General features: G+C 42.1%; 1 protein-coding gene across 1 annotated transcript in view; it reads left to right on the top strand.

Annotated features, from left to right (window-relative positions):
• The first annotated feature begins 3684 nt into the window (after positions 1–3684).
• Positions 3685–11705, top strand: part of LOC124788309 (15-hydroxyprostaglandin dehydrogenase [NAD(+)]-like) — a 91422-nt gene continuing 83401 nt past the window's right edge. Inside the window, exon 1 of the mRNA XM_047255544.1 lies at positions 3685–3782. The gene's annotated coding sequence lies outside the window, so the exon portion shown is untranslated. The remainder of the gene's footprint in view (positions 3783–11705) is intronic.

Raw genomic sequence — 11705 nt, 5'->3', positions numbered from 1 at the left:
TTTTTCTTCTGTGGGGAGTGGGAACGCCGCCATCCCATCGACTGTCGTTTTATTTCGAGCTCAACATGGTGAACCCAGGTTTCATAACCTCTCACAAGCCGGCACAAGAAGGCCTCCCCCTCGGCTTTCAAACGTTGCATCAAATCAAGACAAATGCTTTTTCTGTGCAATTTGTGATCCACCGTTAGGCCGGCCGGAGTGGCCGAGGGGTTCTAGGTGTTACAGTCTGGAACCGCGCGACGCTACGGTCGCAGGTTCGGATCCTGCCTCGGGCATGGATGTGTGTGATGTCCTTAGGTTTAAGTAGTTCTAAGTTCTAGGGGACTGATGACCACAGCAGTTGAGTCCCATAGTGCTCAGAGCCATTTGAACCATTTTTTTAGTCCACCGTTAGACACCGCGGGATCTAATCTTCTACACACTTTTGAATATCCAAGAGTCCTATTAATTGCATCCACACTTCCGGTGCTGACTGACAGATGCAGCGTCAACTGCCGAGTAGTAATGCGTCTGCCGCGCGGGATTAGCCGAGCGGTCTGAGGCGCTGCAGTCATGGACTGTGCGGCTGGTCCCAGCGGAGGTTCGAGTCCTCCCTCGGGCATAGGTGTGTGTGTGTCTGTCCTTAGGATAATTTAGGTTAAGTAGTATGTAAGCTTAGGGACTGATGGCCTTAGCAGTGAAGTCCCATAAGATTTCACATACATTTGAACACAGTAATGCGTCTGCCCTAGCGAATGACAACATCAGCTCGCTGCAACATGTCAGGTGTGACAGCCATGGATGGTCTTCCCAACCGCTGCAAATCGTGGAGCTCCGCTGAACCGCCTTCTGATGACCTCATCCTCCGTGCCCAGTGATTAACTGCACTCCTGTCGACAGCAGACGCTCCAAAGACTTTGCACAAGCGTTCGTGAATATTCCCCACAGTTTCTTTCTCTGCAGTGAGAAATTCAATGACAGTACGTTCCTTGAAACGTACATCACCTACAGGCGCCGTTTTGAAACTGTTCCGCAGTTTTGTCGGACGTGACGGAAACTTGGCTCTCTCACTCAGGAGACTATAAACAACACATACGTAACATTTCGCATTCGTAGCATTGTTCTCGGTTGAGAAAAAAATGTGGTGCATTACTTTTTGGGTAACCCTCATGTATTTTGCTACCTGTAAGAAGAGAGAAAAAGGAAAGGAAGCAGATTCTGTCAGAACACATGTCATAAAAACTTCATGAGCTGGTTTACCATTTGTAACAAACTACATTGCTGTATACAAGGTGGTCCATTGGTAGTGACCGGGCCAAATATCTCACGAAATAAGCATCAAACGAAAAAACTATAAAGAACGAAGGGGGAAACCAGATGGCACTATAGTTCGCTCGCTAGATGGCGCTTCAAAGGTCAAACGGATATCAACAGCGTTTTTTTTTAAATAGGAACCCCCATTTTTATTGTATATACGTGTAGTACGTAAAGTAATATGAATGTTTTAGTTGAACCACTTTTTTCGCTTTGTGATAGATGGCGCTGTAATAGTCACAAGCGTATAAATGCGTGGTATCACGTAACATTCCGCCAGTACGGACGGTATTTGCTTCGTGATACATTACCCGTGTTAAAATGGACCGTTTACCAATTGCGGTAAAAGTCGATATCGTGTTGATTTATGGCTATTGTGATCAAAATGCCCAACGAGCGTGTGCTATGTATGCTGCTCGGTATCCTGGACGACATCATCCAAGCGTCCGAACCGTTCGCCGGATAGTTACGTTATTTAAGGAAATAGGTAGTATTCAGCCACATGTGAAACGTCAACCACGACCTGTAACAAATGATGATGCCCAAGTAGGTGTTTTAGCTGCTATCGCGGTTAATCCGCACATCAGTAGCTGACAAATTGTGTGAGAATCGGGAATCTCAAAAGCATCGGTGTTGAGAATGCTACATCAACATCGATTTCACCCGTACCATATTTCTATGCACCAGGAATTGCATGGCGACGACTTTGAACGTTGTGTACAGTTCTGCCACTTGGCACAAGAGGAATTACGGGACGATGCAGATTTTTTGCACCTATTTAGCAACGAAGCGTCATTCACCAACAGCGGTAACGTAAACCGGCATAACATGCACTATTGGGCAACGGAAAATCCACGCTGGCTGCGACAAGTGGATCATCAGCGACGTTGGCGGGTTAATGTATGGTGCGACATTATGGGAGGAAGGATAATTGGCCCCCATTTTGTTGATGGCAATCTAAATGGTGCGATGTATGCTGATTTCCTACGTAATGTTCTACCGATGTTACTACAAGATGTTTCACTGCATGACAGAATGGCGATGTACGTCCAACATGATGGATGTCCGGCACATAGCTCGCGTGCGGTTGAAGAGGTATCGAATAGCATATTTCATGACAGGTGGACTGGTCGTCGAAGCACCATACGGTGGCCCGCACGTTAACCGGATCTGACGTCCCCGGATTTCTTTCTGTGGGGAAGGTTGAAGGATATTTGCCACCAACAACGCCTGACAACATGCGTCAGCGCAGTGTCAATGCATATGCGAAAATTACGGACGACGAACTACTCGCTGTTGAGAAGAATGTCGTTACATGTATTGCCGAATGCATTGAGGTTGACGGACATAATTTTGAGCATTTATTACATTAATGTGGTATTTAAGGTAATCACGCTGTAACAGCATGTGTTCACAGAAATGATAAGTTCACAAAGGTACATGTATCACATTGGATCAACAGAAATAAAATGTTCAAACGTACCTAAGTTCCGTATTTTAATTTAAAAAACCTACCTGTTACCAACTGTTCGTCTAAAATCGTGAGCCATATGTTTGTGACTATTACAGCTCCATTTATCACAAAGCGAAAAAAGTAGTCCAACTAACACATTCATATTTCTTTACGTACTACACGAATATGGAATACAAATGGGGCTTCCTATTTTAAAAACGCAATTGATATCCGTTTGACCTATGGCAGCGCCATCTAGCGGCCAACCATAGCTCCATCTGGTTTCCCCCTTCAAGCTAGACAAGTTTCGTTCTTTGTAGTTTTTTCGTTTGACGCTTATTTGGCCGGCCGCGGTGGTCTCGTGGTTCTAGGCGCGCAGTCCGGAACCGCGCGACTGCTACGGTCGCAGGTTCGAATCCTGCCTCGGGCATGGATGTGTGTGATGTCCTTAGGTTAGTTAGGTTTAAGTAGTTCTAAGTTCTAGGGGACTGATGACCACAGCTGTTAAGTCCCGTAGTGCTCAGAGCCATTTTTGACGCTTATTTCGTGAGATATTTGGCACGGTCACGATCAATGGACCACACTGTATAGAATAATTCTTTAGAAATAAATTTTTGTAATCATTGATGCTCATCATGTAGATTCAAGCAAGTTGTTATTCGAACGTCGTCCGTTGTAGGTGAACTCAGCCAGTGCCCCGAGCGTCAAAATGAAATGATCATGATCGTACGGCATTGTTGGCCGGGAGACCCCATGCGGGGTGTTCGGCCGCCGAAATGCCGTTCACGTGGGACAGTGCCGAAGTTGCGCCGCAGCGATCGCGCGATGAGGCTTGAGGCTGGCGTGGGACGCCGCCTGTGGGATTCTCAGCTGACGTGGTACGCGGCTGTATCTCGGGCCCCTGGACCTTGCTCCTGCGGTGACGTCACGAGAAGCGACGCCCGTGAGGTCTGGCAGAGCCGCGGACAGTCGCCTCTTAGAGCAGCAGAAGCTCGCAGCCGGCCACACCTGCAGTAGTTATCAGCGACAGCGACAGGTAGGCGGCATAGCGCGGCGCTGCTGCAGCTGCCAACAAGCGCTTGGAGGCGCAACCGGTTCCGCAGTCGATATCTACGTCGCTAATCCGGCAGCATCCAAAAAGCTTGCCTCGCACCGCAGTGAATGCAGGCAAACACAACGAACGAGCATTTCCAGACAGTACGCCGGTGTTCGCTACCATTCATTACAATCTATGAATTAGCGTTTACACTAGAGAGCAGTGTTTTGACCCTTGACTGCAATCAGGTATTAGAACACTCCCCCCTCACCCCAACCCCTTTTTGAATCTTTTAATTTTCAGTGGACGAAACCTATCTCATCAAGAGCAGATTAAAGGCAGGACGGGATGAGGGAGCGATCCCCCCGCCCCCGGGAGTTGAAACTAAAATCAGACGGTAATTTCTGTAATCTGCGCCAAAGCTAAGCACGCAAATTTAAAGTCTTGGACAGTGGATTGAGTCATTTAATTCAGTATTCCTCAAGCCACCTTCATTTGTCTGCCCGACAGCATATCAGTGACTTGTGTACCACCTCCTGTTCGAATTGTGGGAGCCAAATCGTGGCAGAGCTTCCCGAGCTGCCTTATTAGTACGCGCTTCGCGTTTCCGTTAGGGCACTACCTGCTTTTCTCCCATTGTTGTCATTGCTGCTATTGTTAGACTGCCTGCCCAGAATTCAGAGGTATATCCTAACAGTTAGGGCGTCTTCACGTTGTAATGGTTCTTTATTTACGTGACATTACGGCACTCCAACCCCAGTTCTCGATACCAGTGATGTCGTACTACTTTTCTGCGTAGTAACATATTTTTGTGACAATAACACATTTCGTTTTATTAATGTATAGGTACTCCGATGTATCGATATATTACAGTGATACGGTTCTTGTGTGTATTCATTTCTGTGAGACTGTCATATTCTTTTGACTTACTTGTAAGAGTTTTGGCGCGAATGCGCACAGAGCAGTCTTTGTTTCACTTTTGTAGAAGTTGTTATTTCGCTTTGTAAAAGAGCAGTAAAAGTCTTGTGGTTGGTTAAAGTGGAAATTAAATATATGAAGATTGATACAAAACCGTTTTATTGGTGATGTGACAATTAAGAAGAAGTATATGTGAATTTGCTAGAAGGTTAATAAAAATGTGGATCGTGAACACCAAGTCAAAAATTATTCCTACCATACCATTGTTCTGATGTGGGATTGTTTGATCATTAAGAATTCTCTGAAAAACGCATTTGTTAGGTCTTCAAATATTGCTAAAATACAGGTCTAGACCTCCTAGCAGTCAAAGTGGAATCACCCTAGAATCAACAAGATGAGCCATAACAACTTCGACGAAATCTTAAAGTTAATGACTTTTTTACAGCGACTTCATTATTTCCATTCTGATGATACCATCCACAGTGAATAACTTTGTTGTTGCCCCATAAAGCGAACATAAGCTTCGTGATCAACATTATTAATCTGATTTCTAACCACTTTGCAAGTGGTGGTATTGTTAGAACGTGGTTCAAATGGTTCAAATGGCTCTGAGCACTATGGGACTTAACATCTGAGGTAATCAGTCCCCTAGAACTTAGAACTACTTAAACCTAACTAACCTAAGGACATCACTCACATCCATGCCCGAGACAGGATTCGAACCTGCGACCGTAGCGGTCATGCGGTTCCAGGCTGTAGCGTCTAGAACCGCTCGGCTACCCCGGCCGGCGTTAGAACGTGAGGAGTGCTTTTCTGCAGCGCCTGAGCCTTAAACACAGCGCGACGCGGTTCGCCGGCATTGAGAACAGTTGCCGCTGTTGCTGCGATCAGCGTTTGATGCTACCGCTAGCGCTGTTGATCCGTAGCTGCTACTGCTATGCTGACGTCATGTGCAGAATTTTCATAGGCGAGAATACGAGGCGTGGTCTCTTATGAAATGCGCCAGCGAGTGGTGTCATGTGAAGGCCGCTGTTGGAAACAACGTTCCGCCAGCAGTAGCTCAGTGTGAAGGGGACTTGGGACTTTCGTCTTGACAGTCTGGAGTTTTTCATTTTTGTGCGGCATGAAACGAGTTTCAAAAATAACATCTTTCTTCTCTAATAAACAGAAGACAACATGTGACTCCTCGCGTATTATGGTGACCAGTGCTTTTTTTCCAATATTGATTAATTTTGGAATTAATTTCAGTAGAGTAACACTATTTGAGATAACTCACTAATTTTTATACCTTCTCGTCCATGGTGGGCTGTTTTTGTTGCTGCGACTGTAAAGTTAGATTAGGAAGTACAGAGAATTTCTACATCAGTTGTTTTACTTGATAAGCATGAAGTATTTTGATGTTCACCCATCATCTTCAGGTAGCAAATGGATCAAACTGCCGGCTGCGGTGGCCGAGTGGTTCTAGGCGCTTCAGTCCGGAACCGCGCGTCTGCTACGGTCGCAGGTTCGAATCTTGCCTTGGGCATGGATGAGCGAACTGTCCTTAGTTAGGTTTAAGTAGTTCAAAGGTCTAGGGGACTGATGAATTCAGATGGTAAGTCCCATAGTGCTCAGAGCCATTTTTTTCTTTTTTTTTTTGATCAGACTAGTTGACGGAACTAAGTTAGTTTTACTGCATTTATTTAGGCAGCGAAAAGTGTGTTTTAGTAGTTAGACGTACTAGTTCATGTACTGAGTCGTCTTGAGCGAATGATAGTGTATATTTCCTCGAATTTTTCTGAACGTCTGTACCTGGATCAGAATTACAAAGTGATTTGACAGCGAAGCACAGTTGATCGTGGAGGGGGCGGTGTCGTCGGTTCGCCGATGCGTCGTGCACGCAGTGTGGCTGTAGCAGCAACAGCTGCGCGATTCGTAATTGGACTACGTTCTCTCGCCGCCTTTTAAAATGCGGTATTGAGTTCGCTTTACAGGATCGAAATATCCTTGTGCCTTGACAGAAGCACTCCTGCTTTTCATTTGTTTATCAACTCTTGTGTTAACTAAAGACCTTATGAGCATGTTACATTAACAATTATAGAAGAGAAGTTACTCAGAAAACACTGTGAATGCTACACACTTAGAGAAATTTAAAAATTTTCTGTCTAAAATAAAATATTTTTACAATTTTTTCGCAGTTTTAAGTATCAAAACAGCTTAAACAGCAGTTTTTGAAAATCTTTTTCTTTAACATTCAAAGAAAGGACCCCTGGTCTCCTTTCTCTTGTAGGCCCCCCACCTGCAAAACTTCAATAATCCGATATTTACTTTTTGTAGGTGTTTTAATGAACCTCGAACTAATGTATCAATGAGACAGTTTGTACTGCTTATTTCTAATCACCCTCCAAGTCCATTCATTTCGTTCTTTCTGTTTTCGTTCTTATCATAGACAAAAATCTACTTTCACATCAATAACTCTTGTGTTACGTTCGAGTAAAACGGGTGTTAGAATGAACAATGAAGCGACTCTCAGTATACAGTGAGTGGTGCCTACAACTCCTTGTCAGAAAAGAAAGCTAACTATCCACAGTGAGGGTAGATACTTGGTACAAAACATGCTTCCTCTGCATTACTCATGCATTTCCTAGCGGCAGTTGCTTCATCCAAACCTGCACCCCATTTAAAATCAAGCAAGTTCAAACGTACGTACTATACTTACTGTTTGTAAACCAGTTGATTCCTGGAATACTTACCTTTCGGTTGGCAGAAATTGAAAGACGTTAGATCACTAACGCTTTGTGTTTGACCACTGTCACTCGTAACAGTAATTAATTATAACACTTGAAACGTCCCCTTAGAAAAATTATACATGACTGTGCATAAACTGACACACAATATTTTTTTAGCGCAACTCAATCTGACTTTCAGTAATCCCTACAAGAGAATGTCCCTGACTAAATTAACCTATACGTTTCACAAATCACTTACCTCACAAAAATCTTCGTTACTCGAACTACTGCAATACAGCAGGCGCCACTACTGCCAGCTAAATAAAAGATTCAAACTACGGAAGGCACTAACTACTGATAGGCACAGTTAGCAAATGAAAGATTTTAATAGAGAACAAACAATGTATTTACCTTAATAGTCATAATATATATAGCAGTTCATGAAATCCATTCTTACAAATGTACTGTTTCTGATGGACACACCTCCAGATTATCCATTCTCAAAAATCCGCCATCTCACTTCCCCACATCCACCACTGCTGGCGGCTCGCCTCCAACTGCACAACGCTACGCGCTGTTAACATCCAGCTGCCCAACACTACAATAGCAGACAACAATGCAAACTAGCCACAGACTGCACACAGCACAGCCAGTGATTTTCATACAGAGCGCTACGTGGAGTTACTAATAAGAAAACATAAATAGCCTACTTACATAGCCCCCATGTTCCTCACAAAAAATTTTACAAATTGTTGTGGGCACTGGCCAATACATATTTGTTAAAATTTTTTCACAGTTACAATAACAAAGAAATGAAATACACACACTTATTGATTTGGTCAAAAGCTAAAATTTTCTCACAGTCCATAAAGACAGTCCTGATCGTTCATCACAGTAAAATTGCAGTGTACTTCTCAAAGTCTGAGTAGTGGATTTCCATGCAGTCTTGAAAAAGTAGTGTTGCCCTTCCAACGGAAAGACAGTGCTGACTCTTGACATGAAGACAGGTAATGGGGCACAACAGAGCAAACCCACAGCAGAGTCAGTCGAAGTTGAAGAATATTGGTAGGTAGGTCATCACAGAGCAGACTGCTGTAGTCTTGTTAGAGATTACGGTATTGGTGGGTCACCAGAAGTGCAGACCCACTGCAGTCCTTGTAGAAATAATGGTATTGGTGGGTCATCAAAGATGCAGACCCACTGTAGTCCTTGTAGAGATGGCCAGCAGCCATCTGTTGTGACTGTGCAGGTGCACAATCACCATTGAAGAGTCTTGTGGACAATATAGCAAGTCCATAAACCACCACTCGTGCACTCACAAAGTTTTTGGAATTTTCCTTAGAACCAGCAATGCTGTTAATCAGTCCCGTGCTGAATTATTAACACACGTACAAACACTATCAGTCCCTACTTCTCACATATTGTCCATATACTATGACCAACAGAAACGTGTGCAGTGAAATGTAACTTACAAGTTACTTAATTTGATGAACTGGTGACAATTACAATTTTATAACATAAGAATACAAATACAAAGGTACAAAATACATCATTAAAGAACATAACAATACAGATAACATTTGTAGTAAAACAGACTTTACAAAAGAATAGAAATAAACATGTACATCAGTGTTACAAGAATTATGACATAAGTACATACATAAACGATCAGAATAACTTTTGAAACATCAACTTCACACATGAGCATTAAAACAAAACAGAATAAATAATGTCTAAACATCTTTACAAAGCAAATAACATATTATTAGAAAAATTCTACAACATAGCTCGTATCAGCTAAACACATAAAGACAGGAAAAACACAAATATGCAAGAGTACACAAACACACAGCGGGATAACACAAAAGGAAAGGACAGGGTTCGTTTTCAGTGTTACATTTGGTACTGCAGCCCAACCCAAAACTTCATTCCATAGATCTTTGCTCTTATTTCAACATTTGTTTCCACCAAAAAAATCCTATCCAGGCATGCTTTCTGTATTTATATGTTCACATATTTCTTACCTCATTATTTATTTTCAATTATCTTACCTCATCATTTATTTCTAAGAAAATCCTACCTAAACCTGTTGTTCCTAAACCCTACTTTTTGTTCACATCCTCTTTCAAAATCCTTTTTTTTTTTTTGGCCAAACCATTTTCTTATAGCTCCTCAATGCATTTCTTCCAATTCATCACAACTCGTTCTCTTATATAGCCTACCCCATCTTAAGCTAACTTAAATCTACTGAGCTCAGATGCTAAACTAAGGGACGAGGCAATGCAGCAGTACAAAACAATTAACACAAACAGCAATGACAAAAAAAAATGGAAATTGGCAAAGCAATTGCAGTATTACAACTAATATAAGGCACTGTGCAGCAAACAAGAAAAATAAATCCGTAGTAACTGGCTTAACAGAGTAATACAAAGTCAGATTCAGTAACACTATGCCTGGCAAACAGCAGCAGCAAATACTATAACTTATATCTAATCATGACAAAGCTCAAGCAGAAAAAATATTACAATAAAAATGGCCATGTTTAATACCTATGTCACATCTTAACATTAGAGTGATGCATCACGAGAACTTACTCTAGCAGACAAGTTACCAAATTGTAAAAAAATTATTTGTGCAATTCCAATTATGTTCCCTCGTTTTCCTGGAAGTAGATCATAAAATTATTTTTTACTGGATCTGTAGGCATAAAATAACTATATTAGTACATCTACTAAATTTTATTTTAACCAATGCTGCAGTGCAGCTAGAAACTAGATATTAAACAAAATAGGCAAAGCAAGGCGTGAAACGTCATTCGCTAGCCATAAGGCATTTCATAATGCGGTAAACAATCTTCCAACTAGCAAGACAATAGACATGAAATGTTTCTCATCATTTCATTTCAGTAAATATCATAAATTAAGAACTCTACAGTGTAATCATGTTTTCAAGTTTGTGGGTGTCGTATTTGCGATGCTTTCTACAAAGAACTGTCAATGGCGAGGATAATGGCCTCCTTTTTTTCTCCACCTAATGGATCTCTGTTGTCAGACGAATATCTCTCAGCTGGGCGCCCAAAACGCATTACGTTAAGGTCAATTACCTTTCTTACTGACAAGGGGAGGCCGCCAATTGTGAAATTCAGATTCGATTCATACTGCGCATAATAAAAGCTCATGGCCAGAGGTGTAATGTGGCAAAGCACCAAGATGCACTTCTCAGCCGTTGTCGAGAAAATCGACAGTTAAAAGAAACCATTGCGGTGAAATACTCTCTACGATTAATAGTTTTCTACAGCGTCGTGGTGCAGAGGTAAGTGGTCGGGTTCGTAATCTCGCGCCATACAATTTTTTTTATTGTTAGTTTTTTGTAAATATATATATATATACATATATATATAAACTATTAATGAATTGCTTATGCATGTTGGTGAAGGCGGATCGGTCTCCAATTGTACCGCCTCCATTTTTCCGTTTTTTTAACAGGGTGCACCAAAACTCTCCCGTCCGCAGTGATTTTCGACGATGTTATAAGTTGCGCTAGGGACCGCATCTACCTTCTTTCGAAGTTAGCAGGCAACTACGCTGTTATGCGGCGGCTCGTTTCGGCCCATTCAACATCTGTCCTTCAAGTATAACGAGCGAGTAACGGAGTTTATATTTCATACCTGCCACAGCGAATTTGTGTTCGTGGGGTCTCATTTCTAATTCGAATGTTTGACTTACGTTATACATATTCGTTTCGGAATATCGTTTCTACGTCTTCCGTTAACTATAGGTGGTTAACATTATGAAGACAATTAATAACATTTGTGAAATACAACTTTGTTTGCGGAAAACATAATGATGTTCGAAGTCGCCAGTTTTTCCACGACAAACGACTTTCAACAACTTATTATGTGCATAATTGTTGCAACTGATTGCCAGGAAATATATATATATATATATATATATGAATTACGTAAAAACAAATACTAAAAAAAAAGCTGCATGGTGCGAGATTCGATCCAGCGACCTTTGGATTACAATCCCGAGCACTTACCGCTGCGCCACGACGCTGTGGAAAAATTATTTATCGTAGAGAGTATTTCACCGCAACGGTTTCTTTTAACTGTCGATTTTCTCAACAACGGCTGAGAAGTGCATCTTGGTGCTTTGCCACATTACACATCTGGCCATGAGCTTTTACTATGCGCAGTATGAATCGAATCTGAATTTCACAATTGGCAGCCTCCCCTTGTGAAATATTTACGACAGCAGTTTCCGTTACAGTGACAGTCTCATATAAAAATTTTCAC

This window comes from Schistocerca piceifrons, chromosome 3 (genome assembly GCF_021461385.2).
Source record: "Schistocerca piceifrons isolate TAMUIC-IGC-003096 chromosome 3, iqSchPice1.1, whole genome shotgun sequence".
Taxonomy (NCBI): Eukaryota; Metazoa; Arthropoda; class Insecta; order Orthoptera; family Acrididae; genus Schistocerca; species Schistocerca piceifrons.
This window is presented reverse-complemented; position numbering and strand designations above follow the sequence as displayed.